Here is a 16,535-nt window from a genome sequence, read left to right on the forward strand (position 1 = left end):
GTATAAATATTCAAAACAGCTATCCATCGATAGCTTTGTGGTGGTTGAATCTTTGAAATGTCGCTGGTGTTGGTACATTGTATAGATTGTAATATATGTCGGTGAAATGGGATTGATCATGTTTTGTGATCATCCTTATTGCGACTTAACTTTTTAAATGTATAAATATTCAAAACAGCTATCCATCGATAGCTTTGTGGTGGTTGAATCTTTGAAATGTCGCTGGTGTTGGTACATTGTATAGATTGTAATATATGTCAGTGAAATGGGATTGATCATGTTTTGTGATCATCCTTATTGCGACTTTACGTTTTAAATGTATAAATATTCAAAACAGCTATCCATCGATAGCTTTGTGGTGGTTGAATCATTGAAATAATGCTGGTGTTGGTTCTGTGTATATATTTTGTAATATATGTCGGTGAAATGGGATTGATCATGTTTCCTGATCGTCCTTATGCGACTTTACGTTTTAAATGTATAAATATTCAAAACAGCTATCCATCGATAGCTTTGTGGTGGTTGAATCATTGAAATGTTACTGGTGTTGGTACATTGTATATATTGTAATATATGTCGGTGAAATGGGATTGATCATGTTTTGTGATCATCCTTATTGCGACTTAACGTTTTAAATGTATAAATATTCAAAACAGCTATCCATCGATAGCTTTGTGGTGGTTGAATCTTTGAAATGTCGCTGGTGTTGGTACATTGTATAGATTGTAATATATGTCGGTGAAATGGGATTGATCATGTTTTGTGATCATCCTTATTGCGACTTAACTTTTTAAATGTATAAATATTCAAAACAGCTATCCATCGATAGCTTTGTGGTGGTTGAATCTTTGAAATGTCGCTGGTGTTGGTACATTGTATAGATTGTAATATATGTCAGTGAAATGGGATTGATCATGTTTTGTGATCATCCTTATTGCGACTTTACGTTTTAAATGTATAAATATTCAAAACAGCTATCCATCGATAGCTTTGTGGTGGTTGAATCATTGAAATAATGCTGGTGTTGGTTCTCTGTGTATACTGTATCAGCAAATATTATCACATTACGCATTTTAAAAGTGTTATACTCAAAGATGCTATTGTTTGATTGCTTCACTTTGGTTCCTTGCACCTGAAGGTTGTTAACTGTCATATAGAAACGTGACAAACAAACTGATTTGTCAGTGTGTTACAAGACTGATGACCTCCTTTAATACTGCTGCTTGCTGCTGCGTGTTAATTAATACACTCTGTTTTGGGGTGATATTAAGTTCAGGAGTCTCCTCTTTCCTTCTTCAACTGTCATGTAGAAACGTGACAAACAAACTGAATTGTCAGTGTGTTACATCACTGATGGCCTCCTTTAATACTGCTGCTTGCTGCTGGGTGTTAATTCTTACCACCTTCCATGAACTTCTTGAATTATTACATTAAACATTATTACAATAAGAATTATTACATTAAACATTATAACATCATGAATCATCCTCCTTAAATACTGCTGCTTGCTGCTGGCTCTGTATTGAGGTGATATTGATCACAGGAGTCTTCTCCTTCCTTCTTCAACTGTCATGTGGAAACGTGACAAATGAACTGAATTGTCAGTGCGTTACAACACTGATGACCTCCTTTAATACTGCTGCTTGCTGCTGGGTGTAAATTCTTACCACCTTCCATGAACTTCTTGAATTATTACATCAAACATTATTACAATAAGAATTATTACATTAAACATTATAACATCATGAATCATCCTCCTCAAATACTGCTGCTTGCTGCTGGCTCTGTTTTGGGGTGATATTGAGTTCAGGAGTCTCCTCCTTCCTTCTTCAACTGTCATGTAGAAACATGACAAACGAACTGAATTGTCAGTGTGTTACAACACTGATGGACTCCTTTAATACTGCTGCTTGCTGCTGGGTGTAAATTCTTACCACCTTCCATGAACTTCTTGAATTATTACATCAAACATTATTACAATAAGAATTATTACATTAAACATTATAACATCATGAATCATCCTCCTCAAATACTGCTGCTTGCTGCTGGCTCTGTTTTGGGGTGATATTGAGTTCAGGAGTCTCCTCCTTCCTTCTTCAACTGTCATGTAGAAATGTGACTAACAATCTGAATTTTCAGTGTGGTACAACACTGATGACCTCCTTAAATACTGCTGCTTGGTGCTGGGTGTTAATTAATACACTCTGTTATGGGGTGATATTGAGTTTTGGCGAGTTTGCTCCCTGATCGTCCTTATTGCGACTTTACGTTTTAAATGTATAAATATTCAAAACAGCTATCCATCGATAGCTTTGTGGTGGTTGAATCTTTGAAATTTCGCTGGTGTTGGTACATTGTATATATTGTAATATATGTCGGTGAAATGGGATTGATCATGTTTCCTGATCGTCCTTATTGCGACTTAACGTTTTAAATGTATAAATATTCAAAGCAGCTATCCATCGATAGCTTTGTGGTTTTTGAATCTTTGAAATGTCGCTGGTGTTGGTTCTGTGTATATATTGTAATATATGCCGGTGAATTGGGATTGATTATGTTTCCTGATCGTCCTTATTGCGACTTATTACGTTTTAAATGTATAAATATTCAAAACAGCTATCCATCGATAGCTTTGTGGTGGTTGAATCATTGAAATGCTACTGGTGTTGGTACATTGTATATATTGTAATATATGTCGGTGAAATGGGATTGATCATGTTTCCTGATCATCCTTATTGCGACTTTACGTTTTAAATGTATAAATATTCAAAACAGCTATCCATCGATAGCTTTGTGGTGGTTGAATCATTGAAATAATGCTGGTGTGGTTCTCTGTATATATTGTATCAGCAAATTATTATCACATTACTCATTTTAAAAGTGTTATACTCAAAGATGCTATTGTTTGATAGCTTCACTTTGGTTCCTTGCACCTGAAGGTTGTTATCTGTCATATAGAAACGTGACTAATGAACACAATTGTCAGTGTGTTACAACACTGATGACCTCCTTCAATAGGTGTTGATGGAAGTTACATGTTACAAAACACTGTCGGTAAATCACTGCTAAACAATTGTTTGTGATAAAATTGAAATTTAGTGATCCCTCCCCCTCTTGAATTGTCAAGTTAATTGTGACATAAACTGAATTGTAAGTGACTTAAGGCTGGGGTGATATTGAGGTTTAATGCCTTCCCCTCCTTTCCCTTCTTGAATTGACAAGACTGAATTGTTAGTGACTTGATCATATTACTCCACTTAAGGAGTGATAAAATTGTGGGCGTCTTAACTCTGATGATGAGGTAAACCAGTTTCTAAATCTGTGAGCCGACAGTGTAAAAAACTGTTAGAATTCAAATTGCTTTAAACATCTTCAGAAAGATGGTTGATCATCGTAAACACTGGTGAAAACAATTTACATCCCAATTTGCACCTGACGTCCCAATTTACACTTGACATCCCATTTTGCACTTGACGTCCCACTTTGCATTTGACGTCCAAATTTGCACTTGACGTCCCACTTTGCACTTGACGTCCCACTTTGCAGTTGCACCGACGCATCGATTGCACTAAACACTGGCACACCCGCGGGTCCATGCGCATGGTTAACAAATTGATCAGCATGCAGCATGCCATCTTTGTGTGTGGAAATAATTTACAAACAGCTGTGAGTTTAAAATTAAAGAAGGTATGTTTGTGTCATTTCTTGTACAATCTCCAACAACGATGATGTAAAGAAAAACATAATGTCCATTTTATTATGTTGTAAAAATGAAAAGTGTTGCATAGTTAAATATTAATGAGTAAAATGAGAGAAAAGAGGAAGAAAGAGAGTCCCAGAGAGAGAAGCGTTGAATTGGTGTCTGTTGTCAGCAGAGATCGTAGGAAATCTCCACCCCTCAAACAGAAAGTTCAAGATGATACCGAAAGTTTCTGAGGTTCTGAGAAATTTCGCTAAGTCAAGACTATAAATCAGGTAAAATATATATTGCTATAAATTGTTTTGTAGATAAGAATTGAAATTTCTTTTTTTAAGAATTATTCATTTTTTGTGTACATTATAGTATTGAGCTTGTGGTTGGCTGTACAATATCAGATGACGGGAAGATCAGATCAGAGATGCTGAACAATTTCTTCTTTCAGTGTTTGTCTGTAGAAATCGAAGGTATCTGAGGAATCTCCACATCAAACAGAAAGTTCAAGAATTACTAAAAGTTGCTGGAGTTCTGAGCACTTTCTTTTTTAAGTCATAAGTCTGAATTGACTATAATCAGGTATAATTGAACTTGATATGAATTTCATTGTAGGAACAGCAGACTTAATGAAGCTGGTTACTTTTATTCTATGTATTTCTGTTGTAGCCAGTGGTTTGTCTGTTTGTTGGTTGTTGGTAGAGAGGAAAGGAACACATCGGAGTTCACAAAGCGTTCAGCAAATTTCTCAAGGTCCAAGTCATGAGTCTGAATTGACTATAAATCAGGTATAATTAAACCCGATATGAATTTCATGGTAGGAACAGCAGACTCAATGAAGCTGGTTACTTTTATTTCATGTATTTCTGTTGTAGCCAGTGGTTTGTCTGTTTGTTGTGGTCGTTGTTGGTAAAGACATGTAATACTAGAGGAAAGGGAAACATCAAAGTTCTGGAAGTGTTGAGCAAATTTCTCCAGGTCGATGTCGTGACTCTGAATTGACTATAAATCAGGTATAGTTGAAATTTATCTTTGGTGAAGAGTCTTAAAAATGATATCATTATTCATATTTTGTGTTTTGTCATTGTAGTATTGAGCTTGTGGTTGGCTGTAGAACATCAAACGGCAGGAAAAGATCAGATCAGAGATGCCGACCAATATCTCCATCAATTCGGGACTTTCAGTGATTGTTACCCTCGAGTTAGCGCAGTTCCGTAGATGCTGACCAGTTTCTCCGTCAAATTTGGACTTTCAGTGTTTGTTACCGCTAGTTATCGTAGTTCCAGAGATGCCGACCAATTTCTCCGCCAAATTGGGACTTTCAGTGTTTGTTACCACGAGTTATCATAGTTCCAGAAATGCCGAACAATGTCTCCGTCAAATCAGGACTTTCAGTGTTTGTTACTGCGAGTTAGCCTAGTTCCAGAGATGCCAAACAATTTCTCTGAGGCTGATGGCTTCAGGGATAGGTTGAATGTAAATACACATTGTACATCTATTGGAAAATAAATATGAACTGATGGTTTGATTGGCTGGTTTGTTGTTGAATCTGATTGTGGGTTATTAATTACTGATGTGCTGCGACTTAGCGTTTTATATGCATACATTTCAAAGGGCTTCTCTTGTTTTTGTTGTGCTGGTTAAATTATTTTGTAAATGATAATTGAGGATGTCAAACTTTGGTTTAGAGTTTTGTTACAGTGATGAATGAATGCACTGTATATGTGGAGATTATGTACTTGTGACTGCGTTTGTTTTTGTAAATACATTTATTTTTTTTTAAATGATTGTTTTTATGTTGCATCTCATTCTGAGGATGTTAAACTCTTAACTCAAGATACTCGGTTTGCTCTGGACTTTGATTATTATATTGATGAATACATTGATTTTATGGTGTTTGATTATCTGTTGAACTATTGTTTATGAATACCATTTGAACTACTAACCACTAGTTGTTTTAACATCAGTATCATTAATGGTCAGTTGTTCTCTACAAATTATATGTGTTATTATTTCTTTATATAATGTACGGTGGACTCTCTTAACTAGAATCATTTCAAGTCCAGTCACTTGGAGTAATGATTTTCCAAGCTTACATCAACTTGGACATAAAGACATTGAACTATTGCATTGAAATTCTTTTATCTGCAGGTGACAATTATCACCTTGTCTTTATTGATTCGAGTTAGTCAAGTCTATTGTACATGGATTCTTTTTTCTCTGGAAGTGAATTAAATGAAACGAGACGACAGTTGAACCCCATTAGTACGATTGTGTTTAGGACGAAAACCGTTTATTACGATCAGATTTTCGGCATGTCCCGGCTAATTTACATCGATCCATATTTTGATAATACGACAATTTCACTTTCAACAATAAGATTTGTATTTAACTAAGGATCCACTGTAAAACTGGAGTATCCCGGGTTCAAACCCATCAATTGCTGTGATTCAGAGTGGTCCTGATGGATAAAGGATGAACAGGGGTATCCCGGGTTCAAACCCATCAATTGCTGTGATTCAGAGTGGTCCTGATGGATAAAGGGTGAACAGGGGTATCCCGGGTTCAAACCCATCAATTGCTGTGATTCAGAGTGGTCCTGATGGATAAAGGATGAACAGGGGTGTACCGACCGTACAGTGCTGCCGCTATGCTCATCGTTAGCGGGATTTCCATACACTAACTAAAGTCAACTCTGGCAATCGACGTACTGTCCAGTTGTACTCCGTGACCTTAGCTTGCCAGAGTTGACTAACGTTAGTGTATAAAAATTCCGCTAACGATGAGCATAGAGGCAGCACCGTACGGTAAAATGTTGATATCTTAACAAAAGTAATTACTGATACTGATTCAGAGAGGTCCTGATGCTGAATAGAGGATGTACAGGGGTGTCTCGATTTTTAACCCATCAATTGCTGTGATTCAGAGTGGTCCTGATGCTGAATAGAGGATGTACGGGGGTGTCTCGATTTTTAACACATCAATTGCTGTGATTCAGAGTGGTCCTGATGCTGAATAGAGGATGTGCAGGGGTATCCCGGGTTCAAACCCATCAATTGCTGTGATTCAGAGTGGTCCTGAGGCTGAATAGAGGATGTACAGGGGTATCCCGGGTTCAAACCCATCAATTGCTGTGATTCAGAGTGGTCCTGATGAATAAAGGATGAACAGGGGTGTACCGACCGTACAGTGCTGCCGCTATGCTGATCGTTAGCGGGATTTTCATACACTAACTAAAGTCAACTTTGGCAATCGACGTGCTGTCCAGTTATACTCCGTGACCTTAGCTTGCCAGAGTTGACTAACGTAAGTGTATAAAAATTCCGCTAACGATGAGCATAGAGGCAGCACCGTACGGTAAAATGTTGATGTCTTAACAAAAGTAATTACTGATACTGATTCAGAGCGGTCCTGATGCTGAATAGAGGATGTACAGGGGTGTCTCGATTTCTAACCCATCAATTGCTGTGATTCAGAGTGGTCCTGGTGGATAACGGATGTACAGGGGTATCCCGGGTTCAAACCCATCAATTGCTGTGATTCAGAGTGGTCCTGATGCTGAATAGAGGATGAACAGGGGTATCGCGTGTTCAAACCCATCAATTGCTGTGATTCAGAGTGGTCCTGGTGGATAAAAGATGTACAGGGGTGTCCCGGGTTCAAACCCATCAATTGCTATGATTCAGAGTGGTCCTGATGCTGAATAGAGGATGTACGGGGGTGTCTCGGGTTCAAACCCAGTAATTACTGATACTGATTCAGAGTGGTCCTGATGCTGAATAGAGGATGAACAGGGGTGTCTCGATTTCTAACCCATCAATTGCTATGATTCAGAGTGGTCCTGGTTGATAACGGATGTGCAAGGGTATCCCGTGTTCAAACCCATAAATTGCTGTGATTCAGAGTTGTCCTGATGGATAAAGGATGTACAGGGGTATCCCGGGTTCAAACCCATCAATTGCTGTGATTCAGAGTGGTCTTGATGGATAAAGGATGAATAGGGGTGTACCGACCGTACAGTGCTGCCGCTATGCTCATCGTTAGCGGGATTTTCATACACTAACTAAAGTCAACTCTTGCAATCGACGTGCTGCCGAGTTGTACTCCGTGACCTTAGCTTGCCAGGGTTGACTAACGTTAGTGTATAAAAATTCCGCTAACGATGAGTATAGAGGCAGCACCGTACGGTAAAATGTTGATAACTGATTCAGAGCGGTACTGATGCTGAATAGAGGATGTACAGGGGTGTCCCGTGTTCAAACCCATCAATTGCTGTGATTCAGAGTGGTCCTGATGGATAGAGGATGTACAGGGTTATCCCGGGTTCAAACCCATCAATCGCTGTGATTAAGAGTGGTCCTGATGGATAAAGGATTAACAGGGGTATCCCAGGTTCAAACCCATCAATTGCTGTGATTCAGAGTGGTCCTGATGCTGAATAGAGGATGTACGGGGGTATCCCGGGTTCAAACCCATCAATTGCTGTGATTCAGAGTTGTCCTGATGGATAAAGGATGTACAGGGTTATCATGGGTTCAAACCCATCAATTGATGTGATTCAGAGTGGTCCTGATGCTGAATAGAGGATGTACGGGGGTATCCCGGGTTCAAACTCATCAATTGATGTGATTCAGAGTGGTCCTGATGCTGAATAGAGGATGTACGGGGGTATCCCGGGTTCAAACCCATCAATGGCTGTGATTCAGAGTGGTCCTGATGGATAAGGGTTTAACAGGGGTATCCCAGGTTCAAACCCATCAATTGCTGTGATTCAGAGTGGTCCTGATGCTGAATAGAGGATGTACGGGGGTATCCCGGGTTCAAACCCATCAATTGCTGTGATTCAGAGTTGTCCTGATGGATAAAGGATGTACAGGGGTATCTCGGGTTCAAACCCATCAATTTCTGTGATTCAGAGTGGTCCTGATGCTGAATAGAGGATGAACAGGGGTATCCCGGGTTCAAACCCATCAATTGCTGTGATTCAGAGTGGTCCTGAGGCTGAATAGAGGATGTGCAGGGGTATCCCGTGTTCAAACCCATCAATTGCTGTGATTCAGAGTTGTCCTGATGGATAAAGGATGAACAGGGGTGTACCGACCGTACAGTGCTGCCGCTATGCTCATCGTTAGCGGGATTTTCATACACTGACTAAAGTCAACTCTGGCAATCGACGTGCTGTCCAGTTATACTTCCGTGACCTTAGCTTGCCAGAGTTGACTAACGTTAGTGTATAAAAATTCCTCTAACGATGAGCATAGAGGCAGCACCATACGGTAAAATGTTGATAACTGATTCAGAGTGGTCCTGATGCTGAATAGAGGATGTACGGGGGTGTCTCTGGTTCAAACCCTTCAATTGCTGTGATTCAGAGTGGACCTGATGCTGAATAGAGGATGTACGGGGGTGTCTCGGGTTCAAACCCATCAATTGCTGTGATTCAGAGTGGTCCTGATGGATAAAGGATGTACAGGGGTGTCCCGACCGTACAGTGCTGCCGCTATGCTCATCGTTAGCGGGATTTTCATACACTAACTAAAGTCAACTCTTGCAATCGACGTGCTGCCGAGTTGTACTCCGTGACCTTAGCTTGCCAGGGTTGACTAACGTTAGTGTATAAAAATTCCGCTAACGATGAGTATAGAGGCAGCACCGTACGGTAAAATGTTGATAACTGATTCAGAGCGGTACTGATGCTGAATAGAGGATGTACAGGGGTGTCCCGTGTTCAAACCCATCAATTGCTGTGATTCAGAGTGGTCCTGATGGATAGAGGATGTACGAGGGTGTCCCGTGTTCAAACCCATCAATTGCTATGATTCAGAGTGGTCCTGATGCTGAATAGAGGATGTACAGGGGTGTCTCGGGTTTAAACCCAGTAATTACTGATACTGATTCAGAGAGGTCCTGATGTTGAATAGAGGATGTACAGGGTTATCCCGGGTTCAAACCCATCAATTGCTGTGATTCAGAGTGGTCCTGATGCTGAATAGAGGATGTACGGGGGTATCCCGGGTTCAAACCCATCAATTGCTGTGATTCAGAGTTGTCCTGATGGATAAAGGATGTACAGGGGGTATCTCGGGTTCAAACCCATCAATTGCTGTGATTCAGAGTGGTCCTGATGCTGAATAGAGGATGTACGGGGGTGTCCCGGGTTCAAACCCATCAATTGCTTTGATTCAGAGTTGTCCTGATGGATAAAGGATGTACAGGGGTATCCCGGGTTCAAACCCATCAATTTCTGTGATTCAGAGTGGTCCTGATGCTGAATAGAGGATGAACAGGGGTATCCCGGGTTCAAACCCATCAATTGCTGTGATTCAGAGTGGTCCTGAGGCTGAATAGAGGATGTGCAGGGGTATCCCGTGTTCAAACCCATCAATTGCTGTGATTTAGAGTGGTCCTGATGGATAAAGGATGAACAGGGGTGTACCGACCGTACAGTGCTGCCGCTATGCTCATCGTTAGCGGGATTTCCATACACTAACTAAAGTCAACTCTGGCAATCGACGTGCTGTCCAGTTGTACTCCGTGACCTTAGCTTGCCAGAGTTGACTAACGTTAGTGTATAAAAATTCCTCTAACGATGAGCATAGAGGCAGCACCGTACGGTAAAATGTTGATAACTGATTCAGAGCGGTACTGATGCTGAATAGAGGATGTACAGGGGTATCCCGTGTTCAAACCCATCAATTGCTGTGATTCAGAGTGGTCCTGATGCTGAATAGAGGATGTACAGGGGTATCCCGGGTTCAAACCCATCAATTTCTGTGATTCAGAGTGGTCCTGATGCTGAATAGAGGATGAACAGGGGTATCCCGGGTTCAAACCCATCAATTGCTGTGATTCAGAGTGGTCCTGAGGCTGAATAGAGGATGTGCAGGGGTATCCCGTGTTCAAACCCATCAATTGCTGTGATTTAGAGTGGTCCTGATGGATAAAGGATGAACAGGGGTGTACCGACCGTACAGTGCTGCCGCTATGCTCATCGTTAGCGGGATTTCCATACACTAACTAAAGTCAACTCTGGCAATCGACGTGCTGTCCAGTTGTACTCCGTGACCTTAGCTTGCCAGAGTTGACTAACGTTAGTGTATAAAAATTCCTCTAACGATGAGCATAGAGGCAGCACCGTACGGTAAAATGTTGATAACTGATTCAGAGCGGTACTGATGCTGAATAGAGGATGTACAGGGGTATCCCGTGTTCAAACCCATCAATTGCTGTGATTCAGAGTGGTCCTGATGCTGAATAGAGGATGTACAGGGGTATCCCGGGTTCAAACCCATCAATTGCTGTGATTCAGAGTGGTCCTGATGGATAAAGGATTAACAGGGGTATCCCAGGTTCAAACCCATCAATTGCTGTGATTCAGAGTGGTCCTGATGCTGAATAGAGGATGTACGGGGGTATCCCGGGTTCAAACCCATCAATTGCTGTGATTCAGAGTGGTCCTGATGGATAAAGGATTAACAGGGGTATCCCAGGTTCAAACCCATCAATTGCTGTGATTCAGAGTGGTTCTGATGCTGAATAGAGGATGAACAGGGGTATCCCGGGTTCAAACCCATCAATTGCTGTGATTTAGAGTGGTCCTGATGGATAAAGGATGAACAGGGGTGTACCGACCGTACAGTGCTGCCGCTATGCTCATCGTTAGCGGGATTTCCATACACTAACTAAAGTCAACTCTGGCAATCGACGTGCTGTCCAGTTGTACTCCGTGACCTTAGCTTGCCAGAGTTGACTAACGTTAGTGTATAAAAATTCCTCTAACGATGAGCATAGAGGCAGCACCGTACGGTAAAATGTTGATAACTGATTCAGAGCGGTACTGATGCTGAATAGAGGATGTACAGGGGTATCCCGTGTTCAAACCCATCAATTGCTGTGATTCAGAGTGGTCCTGATGCTGAATAGAGGATGTACAGGGGTATCCCGGGTTCAAACCCATCAATTGCTGTGATTCAGAGTGGTCCTGGTGCTGAATAGAGGATGTACAGGGGTGTCCCGTGTTCAAACCCATCAATTGCTGTGATTCAGATTGGTCCTGATGGATAGAGGATGTACGGGGGTGTCCCGTGTTCAAACCCATCAATTGCTGTGATTCAGAGTGGACCTGATGCTGAATAGAGGATGTACGGGGGTGTCTCGGGTTCAAACCTATCAATTGCTGTGATTCAGAGTGGTCCTGATGGATAAAGGATGTACAGGGGTTTCCCGACCGTACAGTGCTGCCGCTATGCTCATCGTTAGCGGGATTTTCATACACTAACTAAAGTCAACTCTTGCAATCGACGTGCTGCCGAGTTGTACTCCGTGACCTTAGCTTGCCAGGGTTGACTAACGTTAGTGTATAAAAATTCCGCTAACGATGAGTATAGAGGCAGCACCGTACGGTAAAATGTTAATAACTGATTCAGAGCGGTACTGATGCTGAATAGAGGATGTACAGGGGTGTCCCGTGTTCAAACCCATCAATTGCTGTGATTCAGAGTGGTCCTGATGGATAAAGGATGAACAGGGGTGTACCGACCGTACAGTGCTGCCGCAATGCTCATCGTTAGCGGGATTTTCATACACTAACTAAAGTCAACTCTGGCAATCGACGTGCTGTCCAGTTATACTCCGTGACCTTTGCTTGCCAGAGTTGACTAACGTTAGTGTATAAAAATTCCTCTAACGATGAGTTTAGAGGCAGCACCATACGGTAAAATGTTGATAACTGATTCAGAGTGGTCCTGATGCTGAATAGAGGATGTACGGGATGTCTCTGGTTCAAACCCTTCAATTGCTGTGATTCAGAGTGGACCTGATGCTGAATAGAGGATGTACGGGGGTGTCTCGGGTTCAAACCCATCAATTGCTGTGATTCAGAGTGGTCCTGATGGATAAAGGATGTACAGGGGTGTCCCGACCGTACAGTGCTGCCGCTATGCTCATCGTTAGCGGGATTTTCATACACTAACTAAAGTCAACTCTGGCAATCGACGTGCTGCCGAGTTGTACTCCGTGACCTTAGCTTGCCAGGGTTGACTAACGTTAGTGTATAAAAATTCCGCTAACGATGAGTATAGAGGCAGCACCGTACGGTAAAATGTTGATAACTGATTCAGAGTGGTCCTGATGCTGAATAGAGGATGTACAGGGGTGTCCCGTGTTCAAACCCATCAATTGCTATGATTCAGAGTGGTCCTGATGCTGAATAGAGGATGTACAGGGGTGTCTCGGGTTTAAACCCAGTAATTACTGATACTGATTCAGAGTCGTCCTGATGCTGAATAGAGGATGAACAGGGGTGTCTCGGGTTTAAACCCAGTAATTACTGATACTGATTCAGAGTGGTCCTGATGCTGAATAGAGGATGTACAGGGTTATCCCGGGTTCAAACCCATCAATTGCTGTGATTCAGAGTGGTCCTGATGGATAAAGGATTAACAGGGGTATCCCAGGTTCAAACCCATCAATTGCTGTGATTCAGAGTGGTCCTGATGCTGAATAGAGGATGTACGGGGGTATCCCGGGTTCAAACCCATCAATTGCTGTGATTCAGAGTGGTCCTGATGGATAAAGGATTAACAGGGGTATCCCAGGTTCAAACCCATCAATTGCTGTGATTCAGAGTGGTCCTGATGGATAAAGGATGAACAGGGGTATCCCGGGTTCAAACCCATCAATTGCTGTGATTCAGAGTGGTCCTGATGGATAAAGGATGAACAGGGGTGTACCGACCGTACAGTGCTGCCGCTATGCTGATCGTTAGCGGGATTTTCATACACTAACTAAAGTCAACTCTGGCAATCGACGTGCTGTCCAGTTGTACTCCGTGACCTTAGCTTGCCAGAGTTGACAAACGTTAGTGTATAAAAATTCCTCTAACGATGAGCATAGAGGCAGCACCGTACGGTAAAATGTTGATAACTGATTCAGAGCGGTACTGATGCTGAATAGAGGATGTACAGGCGTATCCCGTGTTCAAATCCATCAATTGCTGTGATTCAGAGTGGTCCTGATGCTGAATAGAGGATGAACAGGGGTATCCCGGGTTCAAACCCATCAATTGCTGTGATTTAGAGTGGTCCTGATGGATAAAGGATGAACAGGGGTGTACCGACCGTACAGTGCTGCCGCTATGCTCATCGTTAGCGGGATTTCCATACACTAACTAAAGTCAACTCTGGCAATCGACGTGCTGTCCAGTTGTACTCCGTGACCTTAGCTTGCCAGAGTTGACTAACGTTAGTGTATAAAAATTCCTCTAACGATGAGCATAGAGGCAGCACCGTACGGTAAAATGTTGATAACTGATTCAGAGCGGTACTGATGCTGAATAGAGGATGTACAGGGGTATCCCGTGTTCAAACCCATCAATTGCTGTGATTCAGAGTGGTCCTGATGCTGAATAGAGGATGTACAGGGGTATCCCGGGTTCAAACCCATCAATTGCTGTGATTCAGAGTGGTCCTGATGGATAAAGGATTAACAGGGGTATCCCAGGTTCAAACCCATCAATTGCTGTGATTCAGAGTGGTCCTGATGCTGAATAGAGGATGTACGGGGGTATCCCGGGTTCAAACCCATCAATTGCTGTGATTCAGAGTGGTCCTGATGGATAAAGGATTAACAGGGGTATCCCAGGTTCAAACCCATCAATTGCTGTGATTCAGAGTGGTCCTGATGGATAAAGGATGAACAGGGGTATCCCGGGTTCAAACCCATCAATTGCTGTGATTCAGAGTGGTCCTGATGGATAAAGGATGAACAGGGGTGTACCGACCGTACAGTGCTGCCGCTATGCTGATCGTTAGCGGGATTTTCATACACTAACTAAAGTCAACTCTGGCAATCGACGTGCTGTCCAGTTGTACTCCGTGACCTTAGCTTGCCAGAGTTGACAAACGTTAGTGTATAAAAATTCCTCTAACGATGAGCATAGAGGCAGCACCGTACGGTAAAATGTTGATAACTGATTCAGAGCGGTACTGATGCTGAATAGAGGATGTACAGGCGTATCCCGTGTTCAAATCCATCAATTGCTGTGATTCAGAGTGGTCCTGATGCTGAATAGAGGATGTACGGGGGTATCCCGGGTTCAAACCCATCAATTGCTGTGATTCAGAGTGGTCCTGAGGCTGAATAGAGGATGTGCAGGGGTATCCCGTGTTCAAACCCATCAATTGCTGTGATTCCGAGTTGTCCTGATGGATAAAGGATGTACAGGGGTGTCCCGGGTTCAAACCCATCAATTGCTGTGATTCAGAGTGGTCCTGAGGCTGAATAGAGGATGTGCAGGGGTATCCCGGGTTCAAACCCATCAATTGCTGTGATTCAGAGTGGTCCTGATGGATAAAGGATGAACAGGGGTGTACCGACCGTACAGTGCTGCCGCTATGCTCATCGTTAGCGGGATTTTCATACACTAACTAAAGTCAACTCTGGCAACTTCCAATAAAATACTATCTGAGAAGAGCAACAGAATTCCATTATTGAATTTTGAATTTTTTTATTATTCATTTAAGAAATGATAAGTGACTAATATAGTCACATACACACTGAATTTATATATATATATATATATATATATATATATATATATATATATATATATATATATATATATATATATATATATATATATATATATATATATATATATATATATATATATATATATATATATATATATATATATATATATATATATATATTACTTTCCAAATCCACGAAGATTGATAGAGAAAATGACTATTGAAATAAGATCTTTTACAACGACGACAAATGCTTCATTCTTACTAACAAGAATTATGAATATATCTATCCCTCTTTCTCATTTACATAAATATACTAAATTATACAGTGTAGCATATACATAGATTGAAGCTTTCAGATTCCACATATGTATATACTTAACTGTTGTTTTCAGATCATTCCAGCATTTACTTAAACATCAACAATAATTCAATTGATTTCCCTATTTTGAACCATCCAATATGAAAACTATGATATGCATTATAATCTACAGAACTGTACTTGCATTTTTGATAATACAGTTAACCTCGCCTTACTCAGATTTTCCAAGAACTCGCAAAAAATGAAATCATTTTTCTGACCTACGAACGCATTTCCTATCCTTAACTTGAACTTTTGCTAAGCTCGGACAAATTTTGCTGGTCCCAGTTCGTCCCGAGTTAGGGCGAGGTTTACTGCATCTCTAAAACGATTTGGCTCGGTGATTTGGAATTTCATTCAATTCGTGGGACCTGAATTAGTTCATTTGAATCAGATTCATTAAACGGAACTGGCCTCAGAATATGTCAATAATCCCTCTTTCTATGTGGGTCGATAAGAACACGAAGGCCAATCCTTGGATGATGTAGAGTTTCGAGAAAAAGGTGAAATCAAGAAAATATACATTTGAATTTGGATGCACTTTTTTTAGAGAAATATTGTCAATATCGCTGATTGCTGATCCACTGTCTAGAGCGACCTCAATGGGATAGCAGAGATCCAAACTACCCCCCCCCCCCCCCCCCCCCGCCCTCCCTGACTATCAACTGGTACAGATATTATCAATTTAACAGTACAGTAGACTCTGCTTGCTTCAGATCTTGTAGGTGTAAATTCCAAGGCAGTCTGAACAGGGATGGAGGGTTAAGAAAATCTGTAGTATATTGTCCGGGGCTAAACAGAGTCTACTGTAGTAGCTATTTTACTCCTATTACATCAACCCATCACACATCGATGAACTGTATTTTTCTCATACATGCATTTATATAGAAACTATCACTTCACTAAACAACAGTAAAGATTTGAGCTTCCATAAACAACATTCAATTATACA

At 41.4% G+C, this 16,535-nt stretch overlaps 1 long non-coding RNA gene across 2 annotated transcripts; it reads left to right on the forward strand.

The window, feature by feature from the left end:
• Nucleotides 1–799: 799 nt before the first annotated feature.
• LOC141900473 (uncharacterized) lies at nt 800–5,566 on the forward strand. Of its 2 annotated transcripts, none has more exons than XR_012618701.1 (5): nt 800–3,975; nt 4,064–4,273; nt 4,361–4,479; nt 4,567–4,704; nt 4,782–5,566. It is a non-coding gene; the product is annotated as an uncharacterized LOC141900473 (long non-coding RNA). The 2 variants fall into 2 exon arrangements; XR_012618702.1 differs by having other exon boundaries at nt 804–3,975; nt 4,143–4,273; nt 4,782–5,565.
• Nucleotides 5,567–16,535: the final 10,969 nt, after the last annotated feature.

This window comes from Tubulanus polymorphus, chromosome 2, assembly GCF_964204645.1.
Source record: "Tubulanus polymorphus chromosome 2, tnTubPoly1.2, whole genome shotgun sequence".
In the NCBI taxonomy this organism is placed as follows: domain Eukaryota; kingdom Metazoa; phylum Nemertea; class Palaeonemertea; order Tubulaniformes; family Tubulanidae; genus Tubulanus; species Tubulanus polymorphus.